The 25121-nt window shown below is 42.6% G+C and overlaps 1 protein-coding gene across 6 annotated transcripts in view; it reads left to right on the forward strand.

Annotated features, from left to right (window-relative positions):
- thrap3b (thyroid hormone receptor associated protein 3b) overlaps positions 1-25121 on the forward strand; it is a 120559-nt gene that overhangs the window by 15284 nt on the left and 80154 nt on the right. For 5 of the 6 annotated variants that reach the window (XM_078566929.1, XM_078566927.1, XM_078566932.1 and 2 more), the window contains exon 2: positions 1891-1945. The exons of the other annotated variant lie outside the window; for it this stretch is intronic. The gene's annotated coding sequence lies outside the window, so the exon portion shown is untranslated. The remainder of the gene's footprint in view (positions 1-1890; positions 1946-25121) is intronic. 6 annotated transcript variants of the gene reach the window in all.

Below are 25121 nucleotides of genomic sequence, written 5' to 3' on the forward strand. Positions count from 1 at the left end.
CAAATGATGAGATTGGTGTGCAGAGATGGATCAGTCTTGTAGATAATGGTACAGAATTTCCAGTAGAAGATGTGTAGATGGGGCCAAGTGTCCAACCTAGGCCAGAGCCCCTTGCCTATGATGCTGTTAGAGAGATGGTAAAATGGCAGACTGACTTTGCAGTACAGCAAAGCAATATTGCTGGTTCCACAAACTAGAGGTCAGTGTCACATAGCTCCCACCTTTTCATACTGTCTTTGACAAAGTGTGTGTATCCCTTGTCTCGGTCCCTGAGGTTGTTAAATGTCTCAACCATTAAGAATTGAAAAGAAGGTTATGGGGTCCTTTGTCTTAGCAGATGAGTAGACTCTGGTTGGCCAGTCTAGGTTATGAAATGTAGGTGGTGTTTGAATTTGGTCTGTGCAGCCCACAGCGGGGTTGTTAGTGACTCTTCAGGGATAGCGAGTTGCAAGTTTCTCCAATGCTGACAGGTAGATCCTATTGTTCGAGGATCCCAGACAGGCTTAGATTCAGTTTTTGAGATAGCAGTGAGCATGCCCTCTGTATATATAAATATATATATTATATATATATATATATATATATATATATATATATTTTACAAAAAATATACAGGGAGAGACCATAGGCCCCTCACAGCTACGCTGTAACGTTAGTCTTGATAATATGCTGGAGTTGGGGTAGAAGCAACGATAGCACTGAGAAGAGTAGATTTTTTTTTGCAAAAATATACTTTATTCATAAAATATCTGAAAGAACATGACAAAACATTTCAAAGTGGCCATTACCAAAAGTGCAATAATATTCAAATTTTCCACATAGATCATGTTGCACTCTGAGGTGCTTAAACACAATCAAAAGAGCATTTCATAATGGTCATAACAGACAGTGCAGGAGTATTTAAGTTGTCATATTGCACTCTGAGTGCTTCAATACAATTGTGATACATATAATATTCACTGCATACATTCAGTGTGAGTCATACAGCCAGAAGGGTCTATACAATTCCCCTTGGTGTACTATGGCTGAAAGGTCTTAGACCGCAACCTTTCCCCATTGCGCTGTCTGACCCAAGCTTTAGTGCGCCTCTCAGCACATAGTCCTGGACCTTGGAATGTGCCAGTCTGCAACACTTGGTTGGGTACAACTCTTTGCACTGGAAGACTGACAATTTTTGGACAGACTGAAGAGTGTTTTTCACCGAGTTGGTGACCCCCCACAGCTGCAGTTTATGTTTGTCTCTATGTATCCCTGGGAACAACCTGTAGAGCACAGAGCCCTGTGTCACGGAACTGCTCGGGATGAACCTCAATAAAAACCACTGCACCTTTCTCCAGACCTTCTTTGCAAAGGCACATTCCACAAGGAAGTGGACAACACTCTCGACCCCACCACAGCCACCTTGAGGGCAATGTGCTGAGGGGGTGAGACTATTGGCGTTTAGGAAGGATCTGACAGGGAGAGCCGTTCTCACCACCAGCCAAGCTACATCTTGGTGCTTGTTAGAAAGTTCTGGTGATGAGGCATTCTGCCAAATGACTTTGACAGTCTGCTCGGGGAACCACCCAACAGGATCCACCATCTCCTTTTACCCCAGGGCCTCTAGGATGCTACGTGCCAACCACTGCCTGATGGATTGTGGTCAGAAGTGTTTCCCTGCATAAATTTTTCCATGAGGGACAGGTGGTACGGCACGGTCCAACTACTTGGAGTGTTCCGTGGTAACGTGGCCAGATCCATCCTTCGCAACACTGGGAAGAAGTAGCAACACCACTGACAAGAGTCACACCAAGCTGATGCAGTACAATTCTCTTCCTCCCCTGCTCTACAGTTGTTTGCTGTGTTGTTGCTACTCTATCACACTAACTGTTAGTTTGTGTTCTTTGGCAGGTTGCTGTGGCGTACTGAGATTGAGCCCTGATACGTGGCAACTACTTACTGGCAGGTAAGCAGCAGTCAATCATTAATATTAGTGTTGGTGATTGCCTGCAGGGATTAAGGGGAGGAATCAGTATTAGAGTGCTGGAAACTTCCACCATTAGGAAACTCTATGATTTCCACAAGGAATGCTGTATGCAGATCCCCACCAGCTGTTTGGCTGGATCATATGTGTAAAAGGATTGTGCTGTTAATGTAAACTCCACTGGTAAGTGATACAACTACGGCAAACTGGAGAAGTTGAGTAGTATTAGATTAAAGGACAGGTTTGCAATTTTGCCAAAATCATTTATAAACCTGAGGATTGGCGGTGTTTTTCTTTAAATCAGCAAAAGATGAACAAGAAATTGATTAAAAAACAGGAAATAGAATATTGAAGTAAATTAGCAAGAAACATAAAAATATGTTGGGGTTGAAAACTCCGGGAGCAACAGCTGGCACTATCCAGCCCTGTTTTACCCCCTCAGTCTGTACTCTGAACATTTCAGTGTTACTGTTTATAATAGGCATATGAGTTACTTGTAATATTCAGCTAATTTACACGTTTAGAGTGGGTAATTTGATTGCAATAGTTTTAGGATCTGTCATTATTCACTTTGAAGTGAAGAGTGGAAGGCCAGACCAGGAATGTGCTTAATAAAGCCTGTAGTGTAATTTCCTAGAGTTGGGAACTCCAAAGCAGCTCTTGTTCATCTGCCTCATTGCAGCGATGTGCTGTTAGCTTTAAAATAGGATAGTTTCCACTTTTCCACCCAAATGTCAATACAAAACAGCCCAAGGGCAGGTACAGCACAGGTTAGATGCAATGTAAAGCTTTGTCTGCACTATCCCATCAAACTCTCCCAGAGTAGGCACAGCATACATTAGATCCACTTCAGCGCTATCTCTGCCATCAAGGTGCCTTTACCTTGCCTTGGAATCTCCCCTATTACAGCTTGTAACAGCAGCAGAGTAGGAGTAAATGGGACATTTTTGTGTGGGCAGACTGTAACTAGTGGGTTGCCCCAAGGATCAGTATTTTGGCATTTTCTCTTTGCAATTGATATTAATAACATAGATGTGGACACTGAATAATGTATCCAAATTTGCTGGTGGTTCAAAGTTAGGTGGGAAAATAAGCAGTGATGAGGACTCAAAGGGGCAATGGAGGGCTAGGGATAAGCTGGGTAAGGGGGTAAGAACATGGCCGATGGAATTCAATGTGGTGAAGTGTGATGTTATTCACTTTGGTGGAAAAAGGTCAAAAAAGAGTATCTTTGAATGGTCATAGAGTCATAGCCATAGAGGTCCACAGCACAGAAAAAGGCCCTTCGGCCCATTGAGTCTGCACCGATCAAACAAATACCTAACTATTCTAATCCTATTTTCCAGCACTAGGCCCATAGTCTTGTATGCCATGGCATTGCAAGTGCACATCCAAACACTTCTTAAATGTTATGAAGGTTTCTGCCTCTACCACCCTTTCAGGCAGTGAGTTCCAGATTCCCACCACCCTCTGGGTGGAAGAATTCTTCCTCACATCCCCTCTAAACCACCTGCCCCTTACCTTAAATCTATGCCCCCTGGTTTTTGACCCCTCCACCAAGGGGAAAAGTTCCTTCCTGTCTACCCTATCTATGCACTTCATAATTTTATACACCTCAATCACCGTCCCCCCTCAATCTCCTCTGCTCCAAGGAAAATAACCCCAGTCTATTCAATCACTCCTCATAACTAAAACTCTCCAGCCCAAGCAAGATCCTGGTAAATCTCTTCTGCACTCTCTCTAGTGCAATCACATCCTTCCTAAAATGCGGATTGTAGAACTGCATGCAATACTCTAGCTGTGGCCTAACCAACGTTTTATACAGTTCCAGCATAACCTCCCTGCTCTTATATTCTATGCCTCGGCTAATAAAGGCAAGTATCCAGTTTGCCACCTTATCTACCTGTCCTGCTATTTTAAGGGACCAGTGGACATGCACACCAAGGTCCCTCTGATCCTTGGTACTTCCCATTCATCATGTATTCCCGTGCCTTGTTTGCTCTGCCCAAGTGCATCGCATCACACACTTATCTGGATTACATCTGGATCAGTCCATCTGACCAGCCCGTCTATATCCTCCTGTAATCTAAGGCTATCCTCCTCACTATTTACCACCCCACCAATTTTCGTGTCATCACAGGCTTCCTGCCACTCAGCCAATTCTGGATCCAATTTGCCAAATTGCCCTGGATCCCATTGGCTCTTACCTTCGTTATAGTCTCCCATGCGGGAACTTATCAAAAGCCTGGCTGAAGTCCAAGTAGACTATGTCAAATGCATTGCCCTCATCTACACTCCTGGTCACCTCTTCGAAAAATTCAATCAAATTGGTCAGACATGACCTCCCCTTAACAAAACCATGCTGACTGTCGATTAATCCCTGTCGATTAATTCTCTCCCTCAGAATCCCTACCACTGAGGTTAGACTGACTGGCCTGTAGTTCCCTTCCTCCCTTCTTGAACAACAGTACCACATTGGCTGTCCTCCAGTCCTCTGGCATCTCTCCTGTGGCCAGAGAGGTATTGAAAATTATTGCCAGCGCCCCTGCTATCTCCCCCCTTGTCTCACTCAACAGCCTGGGGGGATACATTTCATATGGGCCTTGAGATTTATCTACTTTTAAGCCTGTCAAACCACTTAGAACCTCCTCCCTTTCTATGTTAATTTCTTTAATTATATCACAGTCCTTCTGCCTAATTTCCATACCCATGTTGTCCCTCTCACGTGTGAACACTGACACACAGTATTCATTTAGAACCCTATCTACATCTTCTGGCTCCACACACAAATTACCATTATGGTCCTTAATGGGCCCTTCTCTTTCCCTAGTTATCCTCTTACTCTTAATGTACTTGTAAAATAACTTTGGATTTTCCTATGTTTTACCTGCCAATGTTTTTTTATACCCCCTTTTTGCTCTCCTAATTTCCTTTTTAAGTTTCCCTCCTACACATACTATACCCCTCTCGGCTTTCGCTGTTTTGAGCCCTCGGTATCTGCCATAAGCCTCCCTTTTGTTCTTTATCCAATCCTGTATATCCCTCGGCATCCAGGGTTCCCTGGATTTGTTAGTCCCACCCGTTATCTTTACTGGAATATGTTGGCCCTGAACTCTGCCTATTTCCTCCTTGAATGAGTCCCACTGCTCTGACGCAGATTTACCTAAAAGTAGCTGCTCCCAGTCCTCTCTGGCCAAATCATATCTGATCTTATTAAAATCGGCCTTCCCCCAATTTAGAACTCTGATTTCTGGCCCATCCTTGTCCTTTTCCATAGCAACCTTGAATCTAATGGAGTTATGATCACTATCTGCAAAATGTTTCCCCCCTGATACCTCTACCACTTGCCCGGCTTCATTCCCTAAAATTAAGTCCAGGACCACCCCCTCTCTTGTACGACCTTCTATGTACTGGCTTAAAAAGCTCTCCTGGATGCATTTTAAGAATTCCGCTCCCTATAAACCTATTACACTATGACTAACCCAGTTAATGTTGGAGAAATTGATATCCCCCACTATTACTACCATATTATTTTTGCACTTCTCTGAAATTTGCCTACACATCTGCTCTTCTATTTTTCTCTGACTGTTTGGGGGCCTGTAGTACAGTCCCAGCAATGTGTTTGCTCCTTTTTTGTTTTTAAGTTCTATCCATATGGCTTCATTTAAGGAGCCTTCCAAGATGTCATCCCTCCTTACTGCTGTAATTGATTCCTTGGTCAATATTACGATACCCCCTCTTTTACCTCCTTCCTTGTCTCGTCTGATGACCCTATATCCTGGAATATTGAGCTGCCAATCTTGCCCCTTTCTCAACCATGTCTCTGACAGCAATGACATCATACTTCCATGTGTTAATTTGTGGCCTCAACTCATCTGCCTTATTCGTCAGACTCCTTGCATTAAAATAAATAACATCCAACCTTGCCAAACTCCCTTGTGCCTTAACTGGCCTATATTTTCTATGCCTTCCAGACTCACTTGCTCTCTCTTCTAATTTTGGCTGTGCATCTCCCCCTGCTGAACTGCCTCAGGATCCCATCCCCTGCCAAGTTAGTTTAAACCCTCCCCAACGGCACTAGCAAGCCTCCCCGCAAGGATGTTAGTCCCATTCCGGTTCAGGTGCAACCCGTCTGCCTTGTACAGGTCTCACTGCTCCCAGAAATGGTCCCAATGTCCCAGATATCTAAAGCCTTCCCTCCTGCGCCATCTCTCCAGCCACGCATTCATCTGGACTAACCTCCTATTTCTATACTCACTAGCACGTGGCACTGGAAGTAATCCAGAGATTACTACCTTTGAGGTCCTGTTTTTTAATTCGCTTCCTAGCTCCCTAAATTCTGCACTGCAGGACCTCATCCCTCTTTCTACCCATGTCATTGGTACCAATATGTACCACAATCACTGTCTGTTTGCCCTCCCCCTTTAGAATGCCCTGCAGCTGTTCAGTCACATCCTTGATCCTGGCACCAGGGAGGCAACATACTATCTTGGAGTCACGCCTACAGCCGTTGAAACGCCTGTCTGTTCCCCTTACTATCGAGTCTCCTACCACTATTGCTCTTCCTCTCTTTTTCTTCCCCTTGCTGTGCAGCTGAGCCACTCACAGTGCCATGAGCGTGGCTGCACTTCCCAGAGGAACCGTCACTCTCACCATTTTCCAACGCAGAAAAATGGTTCTCGAGCAAGATGCACCCTGGGGATTTCCTGACTACCTGCCTGACACCTTTCTTTTGACTGGTCACCCATTCCCTCTCTGTCTGCACTTCCGTAAGCTGTGGGTTGACCACATCTAAAAACGTGCTATCCACGAAACTCTCAGTCTCACGGATACACCTCAGTGCCTCCAGCTGCCGCTCAGGCTCCGAAACTCAGAGCTCAAGTAGCTGCAGCTGGTAGCACTTCCTGCACACATGACCGGTCAGAGCGCAAGGAGCGTCTAGGACTTCCCACATGTTGCAGGTGAAAGATTGGGAAAGGTGTTCGTTCAGAGGGACCTTGGTGTCCTTCTACATGAATCTCATAGTAAATGTGCAAGTACAGCAAGCAGTTAGGAAGGAGAATGGTATATCAGCTTTTGTTAAAAATGGATTGGAGTTCAAGAGTAAATAATTCCTTACTACAATTATACAGGGAATTGTGAGGTCGCATCTGGAGCATTGTGTGCAATTTTGATCTCCTTACCTCAGGAAGGACCTACTTGCCATGGAGGGAGTGCAATGAAGGTTCACTAGGCTGCTTCCTGGGATGAGGGGAGATTGACTAGATTAAGCCTTTGTTCCGAGAAGTTTGGAAGAATGCGAGGTGATCTAATTGAAGTTAAAATTCTTAAGGGTCTTGAAGGGTAGATTTTGAGAAAATGTTTTGCCTTGTTGGGGAATCTAGAACCTAGAATCTAGGAAGCAGAGAGCTGGGATAAATGGGTCATTTTTGGGTTGGGAAGCTGTAACAAGTAGAGTGCCACAGAGATCAGTGTTGGGGCCTCAACTATTTACAATCTATATCAAGGACTTGGATGAAGAGACCGAATGTATGGTTGCTAAATTTGCCAATGACATCAAGATATGTAGGAAAGTAAGTTGTTACGAGGAGGAAAAGGGATTTAGGTATATTAAGTGAGTAGGCAAAAATTTGGCAGTTGGAGTATAATGTGGGAAAATGTGAGCTTGTCCACTTGGGGGGACTTGACAGACTGGATGTTGAAAGGATGTTTCCCCTTTTGGGAGAGACTAGAACTAGGGGACACAGTTTAAGAGGTCTCCCTTTTCAAATGGACATGAGAAATTTTTTTCTGAGGGTTGTTAGCCTGTGGAATGCTCTTCCTCAGAAAGCAGTGGAGGCTGGGCCATTGAATTTATTCAAGGCTGAACTAGATAGATTTTGATCGGCAAAGGAGTTGAGGAATATGGGGGTAGACAGGAAAGTGGAATTGAGACTACAATCAGATTAGCCATGATTTTATCGAAGGGCTTAATGGCTTACTCCTGCTCCTAAATTCTATGTTCCTAACATGTAGTCATAGTCTTAGCATGAGGGGGTCGATCATTTAGAACTGAGATAAGGAAAAAACTTTTCATTCAAAAGGTTGTGAATCTTTGAAATTCTCAAGAGGGCTGTGGATGATTGAGTATTTTTAGGACAGGATGATATATTTTTGAGTACTAAGGAATATGGTGATAGCTCGTGAAAGTGGAGTTGAGGTAGAAAGTCAGCATGATCTTCTTGAATGGTGGAGCAGACACAGAGCCAAATGGTCTACTCCAGCTCCTATTGTGATCTTAGATGATGTTTCCACAACTGAGTGTGACAGGTTATTACTAATCTTGGAAAGCTATGGCAGGCTATGGGAAGAGGTATTGCATATATTTCCTTGGGAGTGGATGTTCAGTCTGACCTTGAACAGCCACTGGGGTGTAGGCCTCCACTGGCTGGTGACCAGCTCTTCTGATCTCTTTCTTCGCGCCCCCAATCACCCTGGGGCCAGGGTTGTTGCCTGAGCTGTGCTGGCCTGGGATTAATTCCACTTCCACAGCTTCCTCTGAACAAGATCATAATTTCCTGGCCATTGTGTTTGATGGGAAAGTTGTTCGGTCATTATTCACTTTGAAGTTTGATCGGTTTCTGAATCAACGCAGTGTGTAATTGTCAGGTATTCATTGCAAACTGCACATTTCTAGTAATACATGTGTAGTGATGGCCAATTCAAGGCAGTCGGTCTGTCTCTTTGGTTTGTGGTGTGGATATCATGAGGAACTAGGTACTGCTGTCCACTGTGACCTTTCCACTATAGAGGATCAAGATGCAGTTACGTGCTGTTTTAACAAAATGAAATGGAAACTCCCAAGGTTTCCAAGAAGAGTTTTTTTTAAATAAATATAAAAAAAGTCTTGAACAAAGCATTATTTACATCAAGGTCTGTTGCACCTGCAGTCAACATTCCCTGTAATTTTTTTGGACTTCAATTCTTGAAGTTCAAAATTCAAGTCGGAAACCTGCCAAAGAGCCTGCTTTTTTTATTCCTCTTTCTCTCCCCTCTCCTTCAGGCACTGACCCTTGCTGGAGTATAATTGCACTGGCAGCAACTACACTTCACCCAGTGGCCAATCGGGAAGGGTGAGCCCAGCTAATGGTCTGCTATCCCAATTGTCAACAGCATTATAGTCCTGGGCACTGGGGCCATTTGTAGTGTGCTAGCAGCAGAGCTACTTTGGACAGTGCACTCACCAGCTGAACCCACTTGGAAAGTTGGTCTTATTCCCCCACTCGAGATTCTTGCCAACTGGACCTTCGTGTTGCAGAATTAAATCCGTCCACATTGAAACCATTGGGAATGTCCGCCAACATGGCCAGACTCTCAATTTCGTTGGAGTTGGTTGTAAAACAAGAGCTGTTTGTTGACAGTGATGCTGGGCAATGCGTTACTTGCGCTTTCTCATTAAGCAAAGAACAAATCAAAAGCTTGACTTCGGAATGCCAAATCTTGGCTTTCTGAATCAACTGATGTCTGTTCAGAGATTTTCTCTGCGTTCTTTCCTGCACCATCCCTTCCCCACTTTCCTCAAGTGGCTGTAAGGAAGGCCTGGTTACAGGGTTTGTTGGAATAATGTGGATTATTTGTCTATTTTAATGTAATTATTTCCTTGCTCCTTGTGTAGGGTTGCGGAGAAGAAGCCCTATTCCAGATATTCAGGATTAAGCTCACTTGGTCACCATTGGAGGTTAGGGGGAATTTCCTGGAGTTTTCCCTAAATTGGCATCTAGGATTTCTCCATGTATTGTGATTGTCCTGTGTGATTCCACTCTCTGCCTCTGCACTACCCTCCAATTTTTCCGCATTTTGAAATCTCCAAAATTCTAACCTTCAATTCCTGGTAATACTTAGAGCCTTTGAATCCTTTCCTCGATTCTAACATACTATAACCTCTCCAGTCCAGAAATCTATTTTTCAGAATCAACAGTTGTCTGGAAATTCTTTGAGCAGACCCAAGCAACTCACGGCATAATTTTAGTACAGTTCTTTGGGAGCAGAAACATGGAGTGTTTAGATAAGTAAAATTATATTACTGTTTTATAATGTTCTATCATTCTTCTATGCGTGTAGATATTTATATCTACGATGTGTTTTAGTTCACACACTTGTGGTTAGGCATTCTAATATAATTTTATGCAGAAAATTTCAAAATTCGAAATTACATGGTCCCAAGCATTCGGCTGGAGAGGTTATTGTGTATCTGTTCCATGATGGAATCCCCCAAACTGCACTTAAGACTGCAGCTGTGGCCTGCCTAATGTTTTCCATTTGTTTTCAATCCCCCTAGGATTAAAACCCATAAACTTATTTGCCCTTTTTTTGCACCTGCATAACTTCTAACCGAATTAGGAAATGCATGAAATGCTTTGCTGTTAGGCCCAGTTTGTGATTTTCTATAATGAGTGGATGTCTTGTGGTTTTGTTTAGAAACAAATGGATCCAGTGGAAGTACATTTGTTCCTTTGGCCAACCCTGCCTCAACCACAACCTGTATTTGTAGGAACTTCAGAAACTGCTTAATGTATTGATAATCTAATCTTGCTGCACCTCATTGCCTTACTAGATTTGCTCTATGCAGGTTAAAATGTGTGCTTCGTGGAGAGATGGTTAACTTTGTTCTGTTTAATAGGGCAGACTAGCTGCTATAAGGAGGAGTGTTAATTTAGGATGGTGCTTGGCACTTTTCTTAATCTGGTTTTCAGTTTTTAAATAGTTGGGTTGGGGGGCAAAGGGGGAATTCCAAAAACTAAGTGGTCTCTTGCCTGTTGAGCGTAAGGGTGGAGATCTGATGGGCAGGGTCAGATTTGAATGTCCCCAATAAGACTATTTCAGGCCTCCAATGTACTAATGCTTATGACTGGATCAGACAAGTGGGGATCAGCTGTTTTTTATTCTGTGTGATCCCTATCCAAATAGGAACATAAGTGATTGTAGCCTGGAGCATGTGTGCTCTCACTTATTACTTCTGAATGATTACTAGTCCTTTATGCCGCAGTATCCTACATCTTCGTGCGCACTAAATTATAAGGATCTTCTGTATGAAATGATGTCGCCTTCGATATAGCAGTTACCAGATGAGCCCTCCTTCCAATTGCACAGTTCAGGACTACCCTTATCTGGAGAGGCTCTTTGGATACTGGACAGATTATTAGAAAAAGTAAATACTCTGATAGGAATCCTTCTCCAGCGTCTAATGGAAGCCAGAGATTTATTGTGCCTCAAGCAGGGACATGTTTTTTGTAATGTTGCTGTAGATATACACTAAAATGTCTTAAGGATGAGCTTCAGTCTGCAGAGTTTGCATCCTTCTCAGATTACTTGAGGCCCGGGCTGGAGCCTCAACAGCTTTTGAACTAAAGCTAATCCAATTATTTGTGGAAGATGATAGACAGTTTATTTATAGATGTTACTGTCTGAAGACAGGTTTCAAAAGCAAGCAAATCTTTGGATAGGGAGTAAACAGTTGTTTCAGACTATCTGTTTTAAATGGTAGAAATGGTCAATATCAGACAATTGAAAAAAAATCCAGTTCTTCAAATAAGTTTACTTGAACGTTAAAGAGTGACATAGAAATGAGCAGCCCTGCAGTTTCCAATTCCTGCTTCACAGTGCCATTTCAACATGAAGCAGCAACAGGGGGCCCTGTGGAGTTGTTGCCCATGTAACATTATACAGTGACTCTGTTAAAATTTATTGAACAGAACCAATATGACTGTGTCCAATACTTTTGGTTGAAGCAACTTGCAAATACTTTGGCCTTTCCTCTTAAACTAATATACTGGGCTCTGCCACAGTTGAGGACAGGGATTGAAGAGTAGATGGCTACTTTTGTGTAGCCTGATGTAATGGCTTCAATAGGTTGACCTCACACTCTTAAGGAAGCCTGGTGATGATTCTGGCACAGAATCTTCTATACCTTCCCATTCAGCCATTGTTAGTCTTGCTTGATAGTGTTGGAGGAGTGAGAGATGTGCTGGTCATCAGGATACAGATTGTGGTGGTATATAATTCTGCTGCTTTTTGCCCAGAGCGCCTTGTGAATGCCCAGTTTTGGTTTGTTAGATCTGTATTGGTTTGTTCCAATTAGCCTAGTGCTAGTGTCACAGTGATGGAGGGAATTCTTACTGTGGAGATGAGACTCTTTAAGTTTCCAATTTGATGAAAAACCCCCATCACAAATTTTGATGCACTCACTTTTTCCTTGTGTGATTACTTAATTTGTACTGTTTATACCATCTGTAGCTCGAGTTGCCAATATGCCCTTGGGTCCCTTTTTTAATCATGTTTTCATTTTTTTTCCCCCCAAGTACCCATGTCCTTGACTTTTTCTTTTCTATTTGTATAATCTGTAACTAGACGGTACTCACTGTTTTCCGACTCTACTTTTGGTTACCTGCTTTTCCAAAACCTGGTCACCTTCTGGTCACATGTTAACTGAAGAAGCTACCCTGAGCACAGTGCAAAAAACCTCCCCAAATTGACTACATATGTATTCCCTATCATAAAACTTTTGAAAAAATGAGTGCAGCTGCTGTGGAGTTTGCTGATGATTAAAGAAAGTTTGCATTTATATAATACTTTTTTACACCCTTGGGTCTTCTCAGTGTTGCTGAAGCTGAACTATTTTTGAAGTGTCTTCACCATTGTTATCCAGCCATTGTTTTATGGAGGTTGAATATCTAAATGCTTAGCGTGTTTTTCACCCAACTACAGGTAATGATAAACATGAAGGGAACAGATAAGTTAACATTTCAGGTGTAGATCCTTCATCTGTTCTGACAGAGTCTGCATGTGAAACATTAACTCCCCACAGATGCTCTTGTTTCCAGCATTTTTTTTGTTTTAAATTTCTAGCATCTGAAGATTTTTTTTGTTCCTTTTGAAGACAGAAATAAATATCTTCCTCATGTGGTCAGAAAAGAAAAGCAATCTGTGCAAATAACCTGCATTAGTAATGCCAGTAAATGGGTATCTGAGGGAAGGGATGACTTGAAGAGCTGAAAGTGTCAAGTAATATGCCTGGCAGAATATGATTGGTGTATGGTTGTATTTGCGACTGAGCATACCAGAATTGCTACAACAATGCTGGTTCAGGGATTGAAGTGGTTGAAAGGATACTGCAGCATTATAGGAACAGAGAAACAGGAGTAAACCATTCAGCTCCTTGACCATGTTCCACTGTTCAATTAGATCATGGCTGTCTGTATCTTACTTGCCTTGTCTGTATCTTACTTGCCTTTTCTCAATATCCCTTAATATCCTTGCCTAGCAATCTCTGTTTTGAACTTTCCAGTTGAACTCCAGTTTTAGCAGCTTTTTTGGGGTGGGAAGTTTCAGATTTCCACTACCCTTTGTTTGAAGAAGTGCTTCCTGACATGACCCCAGAATGGCCTCGTTCTAATTTTAAGGTTATATCCCTTCATTCTGGACTTGCCATCACAGGAAATAATTTTCTCTCTACCCTACCAACTCCTTCAATCATCTTAAACATCTCAATTAGATTTACCCTTCAATCTTCCATACACAAGGCAGTATAAGCCTGGTTTATGCAACCTGTTTTGATAACCCTTTTAGCCCTAGTATCATTCTGGTGAATCTGTGCTGAATCCCCATCACGGTCAATATATCTTTATTGTGATGCTCAGAAATGAATGCAATACTCTAAATGGGATCTAATTAGAGCTCTCTACAGCTCCGTAACATAACATCCACTCCTTTGTATTCTAGGCCTCTTGAGATAAAGGCTAATATTCTGTAGCCTTCTATTTTTAGCCTTCTAAATCCATTTTTGTACCTGTTCACTAGTTTTGTGTTTTCTGCTTTATCGGAGTCCCATTTAGAAAGTACTCTGATCTATCCATTTTGGGTCCAACATGGATGACCTCACAGTTCCCCCACATTGAACTCCATTTGCCATAGTTTTTGCCCAGTTACTTAATATAATGATGTTCCTTTGCAACTTTTCACTCCCTTCTACATTAACTCAGTTTTCAACAATCTTAGCTATATGCTTCTCTTTTCCTGCAACTAAGCCATTTATAAATATAGTGAAAAACTCAGGCCCCAGTATCCACAAAAGAACTCTCTCCAACAGAGCTCATTGGAGAGGTCTTGGGAGTACTCAAGCTTGGCTGATTTTGTTTTCTCTACCTTAGTCAAACCATCGAGCAGTGTACTTCCTTCACTGTGCGGCTTAATGCCACCAAGACATTCCTGAATATAGTGGAGTTAAAGGGTCATAATTTAATAATTATGTCCTCAAGGAGATTTTATTACTTTCTCTCCGGTCAGTGTGCGACAGGTCTGCTTAGTGCACTTCTAACCATCGGCCTTGTTTCTGTATTTTTAGCGTTGCACATTGAAAGGGAAGTGCTGGGAAATAGCTGACCAGGTGATAAAATGTAGCTGGATACTATGAAGGGAACCTGTATGTGGGTAAACTAGGTCACAGCACCAACAAGCTTCAGGTGCCTGTCTCAAATAGCAGGGAGTCTGTCTTTGATTCCTTTCAATGAGATCCAGTTGCAGATTGTTATCTCTACAGCCCAGTTAGTTTGGATGTGAAGTTCTGATGTGGGCCATTGGTTATTGACTAGGCATAGATATTATGGGACAGGGATGTATGTTCAACAATTCATGCTGAAGGAGCTGGGTAATGATGTAAGTTCGACACCAGTCTTTAACCTTTGTACTTGAGTTCAAGTCCAGTCCCGATGGATGAGATGAAATCTCCTTGCCTGATATGCTACCAAAATGAAATCTGAGCCCCTATCCTTTAAGTGGTACGATTCAACATTCTGGGCAATTGAAAAATGCCTCACTGGCGCAGTGGGGGATGCTCTTCCGAGGTTGAGGCACATTAAAGGATAGTGTAGAGAGAACTTTACTCTGTATCTAACCCATGCTGTACCTGCCCTGGAAAGGTTAATACTTTTGCCTCACAATCGAAACTAACTTACGACTTCACAGGGAGGGGTTGGAGCTGCTGTGTGGTGGAGACATTTTTACTGAGGAAGCAAAATATATACGTCAAAGTTGCTCCATTCCTCTGGTAGCGCACAAGTAGTAGGAGAGAGTGTCCTGTTTACAGTACCTCACAGCAGCAAGGAGACTAACCACTGGGGCTGTGAGATATGCTTCAGTAGCATGTGGACTGGGTCTGAATAAGTGAAGAGTAAGTTTTAGATAGGATAAAATGAACTACCATTATCATTTAGTGCATCTTCTGGCAGCCAAGTGCTCAGGGGTGTTGTCAGATCCTGAAAAGGGCACAAGATGAGAGGATTATTTTTCTCTCTTAATTCCATCCTTGCCTCTGCATCTCTTGTCTTAGTTTTTAGTGCTGTGTTTTTATTGTTGGAGCATGGACAGGAAAGGATTGTTTTCCCGGCTGTAGTCACTAACTTTGCCTTTTTGTCTTGGTGGAATCTTCCTATTTAATAGATGATTGGAGGCTGGAAGTTCTCTCAACCATAACCTGAGAGTGAGGTAGCTGATAAAAGTCAGTTCTTGTGGTATCACAGTGCAAGTTCTTTGTCTGGAGTCACTTTTTTTTCATCACAACTTGACCATGACACAATGGATGTGTCTGTTTTCTATTATTTAACAAGCTCTTCAGATGTTTTAACACTGTGCTGGTAATTCGCTTGGCCTCTGGCTGGAGCACCCAGCCCGGAAATGGTCACTTAACCCTCTGATTTGTGTCCAATTTGAACTGTTTCTTCAAGTTCATTTCAGTCCTGGCTGCTGGTATACATCAGTAGAATTTCTATTTAATTAAAAATAATCTTTTTTGACAGCCTGCAATGTGTTGGCATTGAAAATTACCTGGCACCTCTGAAAATGAGAAATTGAGCAAGAGACATGTGACACTTCAATTTATTTGAACACATGCCTTTTTGTCTCTGTCTATCTGTCTGGCTATCCATATATATATATACATATATATATATACACACACACACACACACACACACACACATATGTATACATATATTTCTCATTTTTCTGTACCCTTGCCCTTCCTTTTCTCAACTCTCCCCACTTCTCTCCCTTTTTTGCTTTGCCCTGCCCTTCACCTCTCCTTTCTTCTCTTCCTTTCTCCTGCCGCTCCCCCTTTCTCTTGCCACTGCCCCTTCTCCCACCTCCGCCCCCCCCTTCTCCCCTGTTGCCATCCCCTTCTACTGCCTGCTCTGTCTCCCTTATTTGCACATTTATTCTGTGCTACACTGCCTCTCTAGGGTGTTTGTCAGTTTTTGTCATCTGAATGTTGATTGAAATCTTCCTCAGCCTGCATGTTGCACAATTGAGGAAATCAAGGAAATTTATCCAAAGTGTCGATGAGGGTGGATGGCTTCTTTTGTGTGCGCTGATATCTGGCCTCATGACATCCATGCCCTGTGTGTGTGTGTTAAATGAATCAGGTGTGTTTGTGGTTTTTCTTGGCATTGACAGTTTTGTGGGGGGTGGTTTTGATCCTCTAGTGTATTAGCCTTGAAATGTTATACGGGTGCTGAACATCAAACTAACCAGGACAAAAACAGAATTACCTGGAAAGACTCAGCAGGTCTGGCAGCATCGGCGGAGAAGAGAAGAGTTGACGTTTCGAGTCCTCATGACCCTTCAACAGAACTGTTCCGTTGAAGGGTCATGAGGACTCGAAACGTCAACTCTTTTCTTCTCCGCCGATGCTGCCAGACCTGCTGAGTTTTTCCAGGTAATTCTGTTTTTGTTTTGGATTTCCAGCATCCGCAGTTTTTTGTTTTTATCAAACTAACCAGATTTGGCCCTGTACAGAGAAGTGATCTTGCTTACGAAAATTCTTATTAATTGATCCCAAACTGGTTTGGGAAGCATCTGGCCTCTGTTTGTTCTGTCGTCTTGATGTTGCTGCCATCAAGTAATATGCTATTGGCATGGTGCCAGGTACTCCAAGTTATGCCATCATGTTGCTCATCCATCTTGATGTAGCAGTGAAGCAGAGCTCCTTACTGAGCATTCTTTTTAAAAAAACTAATTTAATAGTTTATGAATGAATAGTGTTGAGTGCTATGGAATTATGTGCACTGTGGTGTGCACCATGTAAAAGTGGTTTACACACTTCCCATTATTAGTTTGAGTTCTTTCCCAACTCCTTGTATTGACATCTGGTTTGAGTAACAAGCTTGGCACAAAGACTTGCCCGAGCTTTATAATCAGTTCTGTGAGCAACTAATTTATTATCAAGACAGTGATAACTCTTGTTCTCCTGTGAGACCCTGCATCTACATCAGCTGTAACCAATCGTTCTTCCCACTCTTGTCTTAATTTTCCCCAGTTTTCTTCTGACCTGGAGAGAAGGTGAACATATCTGCCAACAGGCAGGAAAGCCTGAAACTTGGGCACGCAACATGCAACAAATTTCATGTCTGCACTTCTCTCACCAATCTCTGCAAGTGAGTGGACTGCAGGTCCCCTATGGTCAGGAGCTTACCTTTGCTGCCCAGTCTCTATTAATCGATAGCATTACTCAGTCATAACAAGAAAACTTTGCCCCGTTTGTGAACTGGATACTATAATCTGGTATGTGCATTTCTCATATTTTACAGAAGGGCTATGAGCACTATCATCAAATAATGCTAATTATTAATCAAGAAGCTGGTTTGTTTAACTTAAAATACAGGTCTGGACAAAATACAGTTTTCAACAAAATTCTCTTGGCCCTATTAACATCAGAATAAAAATGACACAAGCATTGCTGCTGATATGGACCTAGCCTCATATCTGTATCTTTTTAAGATTCACTTATGGGATGTTGGCATTATTGGCAGGGGATGAGTTACTCACAACAGAATATTCAACCTCTTACCTGCTCTTGTAGCCACAGTATTTATACAGCTGGTCTAGTTCAGTTCTTGGTGGGTCATTACCCTTGGACTGCAGACTGTGGTGGGTATAACATTGCTAATGCCTTAAATGTCATGCGTGGTTAGACTCTCTCCTGTTGGTGCTGGCCTTTGCCTGGCACTTCTGTCACATGAATGTTGCTTGCCACTTTTCAGTCCTTGCCTCAATATTGTTCTGGTCTTGCTACATGTGGGCATGGACCTGTTTCATGGAGAATTGCAAGTAGAACTGAACACTGCTATCATCAGTGAACATTCCCATTTCTGACCTTATGGAGGGAAGATCATTGAAGTAGCTGAAGATGATTGGACCTAGGACACTGCCCTGATGTCCTGGGGCTGTGATAATTGACTTCCAACAGCCTGAACATTGAGAAGATTATTAGTGAATAAGTGCCGCTGGATACCACTATCATCTAAACCTTTCATCACCTTGCGGATTGTCAGTCGGTTGATAATGCAGCAATAACGGGATTGGATTTGCCCTGTTTTTTGTGGACAGGGCATCCACAGTCACTTTTCCACTTTGGATAGATGCCAGTGTGGCAGCTGAATTGAAACAGCTTAGTTAGAGGCACAACTAAGTCCTGGTGCATAGGTCATCTGCACTACAGCTGGGATTTTGTTAGGGCCCATAGTCTTTGCTAAATCCAGTGTGCTCAGCCAACATGGACTTTTAAAGGGAAAGTCATGCTTAACTAATTTGCTGGAGTTTTGTGAAGAGGTAACAACAAAGGTCAGTGGGGGTAATGCTGTTGATCTGGTGTACGTTCAAAAGACTTTCAAAAGACATTTGATACAGTGCCACACGACAGACTTGCGAGAAAAGTTATTGCTCATGGAATAAAAGGGACAGTAGCAACGTGGATACAAAGTTGGCTGAAAAGTAGGAAGTAGAGAGTAATGGGGGTCGATGGATATTTTTTGGGCTGGAGGAAGGTTTGTACTGGAGTTCCCCGGGGTCGGTATTGGGACCCTTGCTTTTCATGATATATATTAATGATCTAGATCTTGGTGTGCAGGGGACAATTTCAAAGTTTGTGGATGATACGAAGCTTGACAGTGTTGTAAACTGTGAGGACGACAGTGTGGAACTTCAAAGACATAGACAAGTTGGTGGAGTGGGCAGATGGGTGGCAGATAAGTTTAATGTAGAGAAGTATGAAGTGATGCATTTTGGTAGGAAGAACATGGGCAGACAAAATAAGGGGTGAAATTTTGAAGTGGGTGCAGGAGCAGAAAGACCTGGGTATATATGTGCATAGATCATGAAAGGTGGCAGGTCAGGTGGAGAGAGCAGTTAATAAAGCATATAGTACCCTGGGCTTTATTAATAGGAGCATAGAGTACAAGAGCAGGGAGGTTATGCTGAATTTAGATAAGACACTCGTTGGACCTCAGCTGGAATATTGTGTACAGCTCTGGGCACTACATTATAGGAAGGATGTGGACATGTGCAGAAGAGATTTCAAGAATGGTTCCGGGATGAGAAACTTCAGCAATGAGGATAGATTGGAAAGGCTGGGACTGTTCCCCTTGGAGAGAAGAAGGCTAAGATGAGATTTGATAGAGATCATGAGAAGGCTGGACAGAGTCGATAGGGAGAAGCTGTTCCCACACATAAAAGGATCACAGATTTCAAGTTATTTGCAAAAGAAACAAATGTAACATGAGAAAACACCTTTTCATACGAGTGGTTCGGGTCTGGAATGCACTGCCTGGAAGTGTGGTGGAAGCAGGTTCAATTGAGGTATTCAAGAGGGCATTAGATGATTGTTTCTATTCAGATAATGTGCAGGCATATTGGGAAAAAGGCAGGGCAAGGCACTAGGTCATAATGCTCATTTGGGGAGCTGGTGCAGACACGATGGACTGAAATGCTAGAGCAGCCTGACTTGGATCACCTACTTGGTTTTCCTGGCTGGAGACGCTTGCAAACAAGGCTTTTGACATTTGCACTCATGTACTGGGTTGTGCCATCATCGTGGTTTGGATATTTATGAACCATCACCTCCCATTAGTTGTTTAATTGTTCACTACTATTCATGACTGGATGTAACAGGACTACAGAGCTTCGAGCTGATCGATTGGATATGCACATTGCTGTGTGACCATACAGAGAGGGAACAATCGGGAATGTACAGCGCCTGGAACAAATGGTTCATGCCAAACAACGCTTGGCTACACATACAAAAAGAAGGAAGGGGGAATGTTGGCTGTAGGATTGCTTAGCTTTGTCTGTAGCATGTCACATGTTGTGTTGTAGCTTCACTGGGTTGGTACCTCATTTTTTAGTACGCCTGATGTTGCTTCAGGCACACACACTCTCTTTGGCCCTCATTGAACCAGTTAGTCACCTGGCTTGAAGATGATAGGGTGAGGGATATGCTGGGCCATGATGTAACATGCTGATGGAATACAATCTACTGCTTCTGATGGCCTCAGCACCTTATGAATGCCCAGTTTTGATCAGTGCGATCTGTTAATCTATCCCATTGAGCCTATCGGCAGTTTCATGCAACACAATAGAGAATGTCCTCAGTATGAAGAGGGGCTTTGCACCCAGAGAGACTGTATGGCCATCACTCGCACTAATACTGTCATGTGCAGACACATCTGTGACAGGTAGATTGGTGAGGATGAGGTCAAGCAGCTTTTTCCTTCATATTGATTCTCTTGCCACCTGCCGCAGGCCCAGTCTGGCAACTATATTCTTCTGGACTTGAGCAGCTCTGTCAGGTGGAACTATTGAGCCACTGCTGGTGATGGACATAGAAATTCCTAGAGTATATCCTGTACCCTTGCTACCTTTAGTACCTCTCCCAAGTGGTGTTCACCAAGGAGGAGTGATTCCCCTAGCTGTATGGTTCTAACCTGAGAGGGAACAGTAGTTGTTTCCACTTACAAACCAATGTGCCTTACTGTTAATTAAACAGCCAGAAAAATCAAACATTTAAACTCATAAACCATACCCCAGTTCTCTCTGCCTGGGGATCGGCCAGTTGAATTGCCAATTAAACTTGCTTCCACCCACCTCTGTTGGGCCTCTGGGCAGTCAACCCTGTATGAATGAAACCTTTCTAATTTACTGCATGAATGTATGCAGGAATATATTTAACTAATCTCCGTTGTCTTAAGCTGCTGTATTATGCTAGAAACACTATTCTGGATAGACGCACCATTCTGGATAGACAGCTTGAGTTCTAGTGTGTGTTATGGAAGATGTATTATAAATGTATTCACTTGTAAATGGAATTGAACTGGAAACACCCTGGGGAATTTCAAGTAATTTATATTAGGTTAAATGATCAAAAATCCCTAAATACGATTGCCGACAAGAAAAAATGACGTTGAGGCAAAATCTTCCTGTTTTGCAGCAGAATTTGATGAAATATCTTAAGAAGTAGAGGATGTAAACTTATTGGAACCAATTTTGCAGGAGAAAAAAAAATCTCTCAAACAGTTGCACTTTAATCTTTGGCCTCAAATTGTTTCCATTGCTTCCTTTAATTGCCAGCACTTGACCCCAGTTTATACAGCTTAAAATGTTCTTTTTAGACAAGCTAGGTTTGGAAAGAAGGAATCTAATTGCAGTACTGGGTGTTTTTTCACCATTCAAATTGCAGTACTGGGTGTTTTTTCACCATTCAAATGGATGCAATGTGAAAATTTCACCTACGCAAATAACTGTACTGAAGTCCCAGTGGCAGTGTTGGAAAGTATGTTGTTCCTGAAGCTCCAAGGTACTGAAATGATTATTAAAACGGTCGAGAGAAGAATCCCATTTTCACAACAGAGTATGCCTTCCTAACACCTTGACTGCCCCATCTTGCTACGTATGCAAATATCTCACGTTTTTGTCCAGTACTGTACCCTGATGGATTACTCCTACCATTTATCATTCACTAAAGTAGTGCTGGTCTGTTTTATGTTTGATTTTTAAAAAACTTATTTTACCCTTTGCACGAACATTACTTCAAAGTCAGGTCATTGTGAAGCCCACTAGCCCTTCCTCTCTGTCACCTATATTACGCTCTTTCTATATATTCTGTCTTTCTATTGGCATGTTAAACATTGCTTCACCGTGTTTTATAGGCATTGAGTTTGTTGGTTATTGTTGCAGTCCCTTTGAATCTATTTGAACTAATTTAATTCTCTTCCCCTTACAATATAATTTATCTACACTTTTTGTGCTCTACAATTCTTATAATAAATTCATTTTGCCATTTGTCTGCCTCCTTGCATGAGTGATCTTTAGCAGTGTCTGCTGTTTCATATTTTCACTATCCCCATTTGATAGATCTGATGGTTGAAATTTGGGGTGTTGTAACTCGAGTAGCTGCCTTATGTATGAGCTGCTGTGAAGATTGAGTGTGCCAGTGTTGAAGACCATCCGCTTGAGATGAAGCTGGACCATCTGTGATCGGCTCTTATCTGTAGCTCCAACGGCAGATCAGATGGTAACAGGCGTTGCAGATATAGCTTTACAGTTCTCAGAGGCTAGCTATAAATTTGTTGTAGTTTATTATGGCCACTCCGACTTCTTCCCTCCTCTCCTCTCTCTCATGGAAAAGGTAAGTCTTGTAGGAAGTGCAGAACTGTAAACAGTGCCTTTACATTTTTGTTCAGTTTTCTTCCCTTCTGAAGGCTTTGACTCTGTATAATGTTTCCTAATTTCACCCTTTTTTTGGGAACCATCTGTCAAGTCACCCCAACCAAGAAAGTAAGCTCGCTGTTTAGGAGTTGTCTCTGGATCCAAAGAACTTCGTACAGCTTTGTTAAATTAATTTGTTTTTGGTTTGGACCTATTGCTGTATAATCATTCACATATTTATGTACTTCCATTCCAACCATTAATTAGAAGAAATGTTTTCAATGTTGTAACACTAGCTGCTTCCCAAGGTGATTTGCCTGTTGGCACTAGGCTTGCGTGTGAGGATTGACTACTAGAATGAGACACTGAATGTGACCCAATGCCTGTGAAATACTACCTCACTGTAAGCTGACATCTTCAGGGGAGGAGGTGATTGCACTGAGACACAACTGGAAGCCGAGCAGCACATTTTTCCAAACTGTGGCACAAATTTCACTGGTGAACTCAACAGAATTTTGACTTAAGCATTTGGAGCTTGTTGTTGTATCTCCATAGTCAGTCTGCTGATATAGGTCAGGGTGCATTTCAAATGGAGCAGAGACAGACTCATTGTGCTGACACCATGCCTGCACACCTAGCAGTGGCAGGTTGAGGATGAACAGCTACCTTGGATCCAAGATTCAGACTGGGAGAAAAGGGACAATAAATATGGTAGAGAAAAAGATTTGGAATTATGCAGCTTTCTGAAGAAGTAGTAATACAGATAAATCTACTGTTTAGTTTTTATGTTGAATGATTGGAATCTTATTTCCTACAAAACCCTGAAGGCCCTATAGGTTTGGATGATGCCTTCCCTTATACGCTATACTTCCTTTATACGATGTATACGCTAGTAGAAGTTCTAAAATAGTTCGATGTACAATACCCAAAGGTCACACTGTTGGGCTGAATTCTATTTTGGAGCATGGTTGACATCATCGTTATGTATTGTATTATTGTTTACCACTATCTCTGAACTCAAATTCATTATGGTTTTCTCTCTGCTTCACTGAATATCGTTCTGATGAAAACTAAAGGACATTTCAAATATGTGATGGCTTCTTTCCTCTGCATTATTCATTGTTCCGCACCCCTTGATTTTGGCTTTTAATTTCATCGCTATTCTTGTTATGTTTCCAGCAAAGATACAAATGAGGTGAGATGCGTCTCCCATCCCGCCCCATCCCTCACCATCTCTTCTCTTCCAACCCCCACCACCCCATCCCTCACCATCTCCTCTCTACCCCCGCCCCCCCCCCCCCCCCCCAAAAAAAAAACACAACCAGACCTAGTCTCTTTTCTTTAATAATATGCCAGGTATTGGGTGTTGAGCTGTTGCTTGATCCCAACCTTTACAGGATGTGGAATTAATGTAAGTCATGTGCTGGTAGGCCCAAAACAACTGTTACTGGTACAACAAAATATATAATTGTTCGAAAGACATTTGTTGCCAGTATTGTTGCTGGATGCTTGTGGAAATAAAATTCTGGCTTGCTTGCAAGGATTTGTTGGCAACCAAGATTTTGACCACAGATCAAATCATTTTGGCTGGGAGCTGCTGGCCTCTGTTTGCAATTGGGCTATGTACTTCCAGGAAGGAGCATTCTTTTTCCTGCCACTTTTCTCCCCTTGTCCTCTCCTGAAGGAGTTGACTCTTTGCTGGGTAGAATTCCACATGTACCAGTCACCCTTGGTACCTCCCAAGTATGCGATTAAGTGCTAGCACACTATTCCAACACTGAACCCAATCCAGTCCAGTCCTCACTAATTTCTAGAACAGTCCCACTCTGAGTATGGATAAGCTCTGCCCTCAGTCTTGCTCGCTCTCTCTCTCTCTCTCTCTCTCTCTCTCTCTCTCTCTCTCTCTCTCTCGAGCTGTAGCAGGAATACTGTACCACTGTTTGCATATTGGACTATTGGTGATGTTAACTGTGGCAAAATGGGCCTAGGGCACTTAAAGAGCCTTTACATCTACATGGAGCTTGATCTTGATTGTTGCAGGCTGATCCTACTCACTGGTGCACTGATCTTGATCTTATCCCCAGATGGGGAGGTGATGCTAATGGAAATAACAGTTTGGTATGGTAGCATGTACTGTAGTGGCCTTGTTGGGCTGAGGAGGGATATTGTTGCGGAGGGGAAGCTCTATATGAACATACAAATGAGGAGCAGGAGTAGAACAGTCGGCCCCTCGAGCCTGCTCCGTCATTCAATAAGATCATGGCTGATCTAATTTTAACCTCAACTCCACATTCCTGCCTATCCCCCATAACCTTTCACCCCTCTATACTGCAAGCACCCAGATCTGAGAGAATGTGAGAGAATATTTGATTTTTTGCTGCCAGGCTGGTTTGATCTGCAAAGGTGTCACTCAAAACCAGCACCATGAGGAAACAGGGAAATGATTGGTGGCATTTGCTGTGCTAAGGTTTGATTTTCTTGTTGCTGGGTTGAGAAATCCTGACTTTTGGCAGAATTCTGACTTTTCAATTTGGAACTCCACCTTTTGAAATGCTCTTCCGACCTCCGCCTCCCATTCTCGATTGTCCTTCGTTTCACTTTGCAGATACGTACTCCAGCAAGGCCAGGTTCTGTTGCTAGTATGGTCTAA

The sequence above is a fragment of the Cetorhinus maximus genome, chromosome 21, assembly GCF_964194155.1.
Source record: "Cetorhinus maximus chromosome 21, sCetMax3.hap1.1, whole genome shotgun sequence".
Lineage (NCBI taxonomy): Eukaryota > Metazoa > Chordata > Chondrichthyes > Lamniformes > Cetorhinidae > Cetorhinus > Cetorhinus maximus.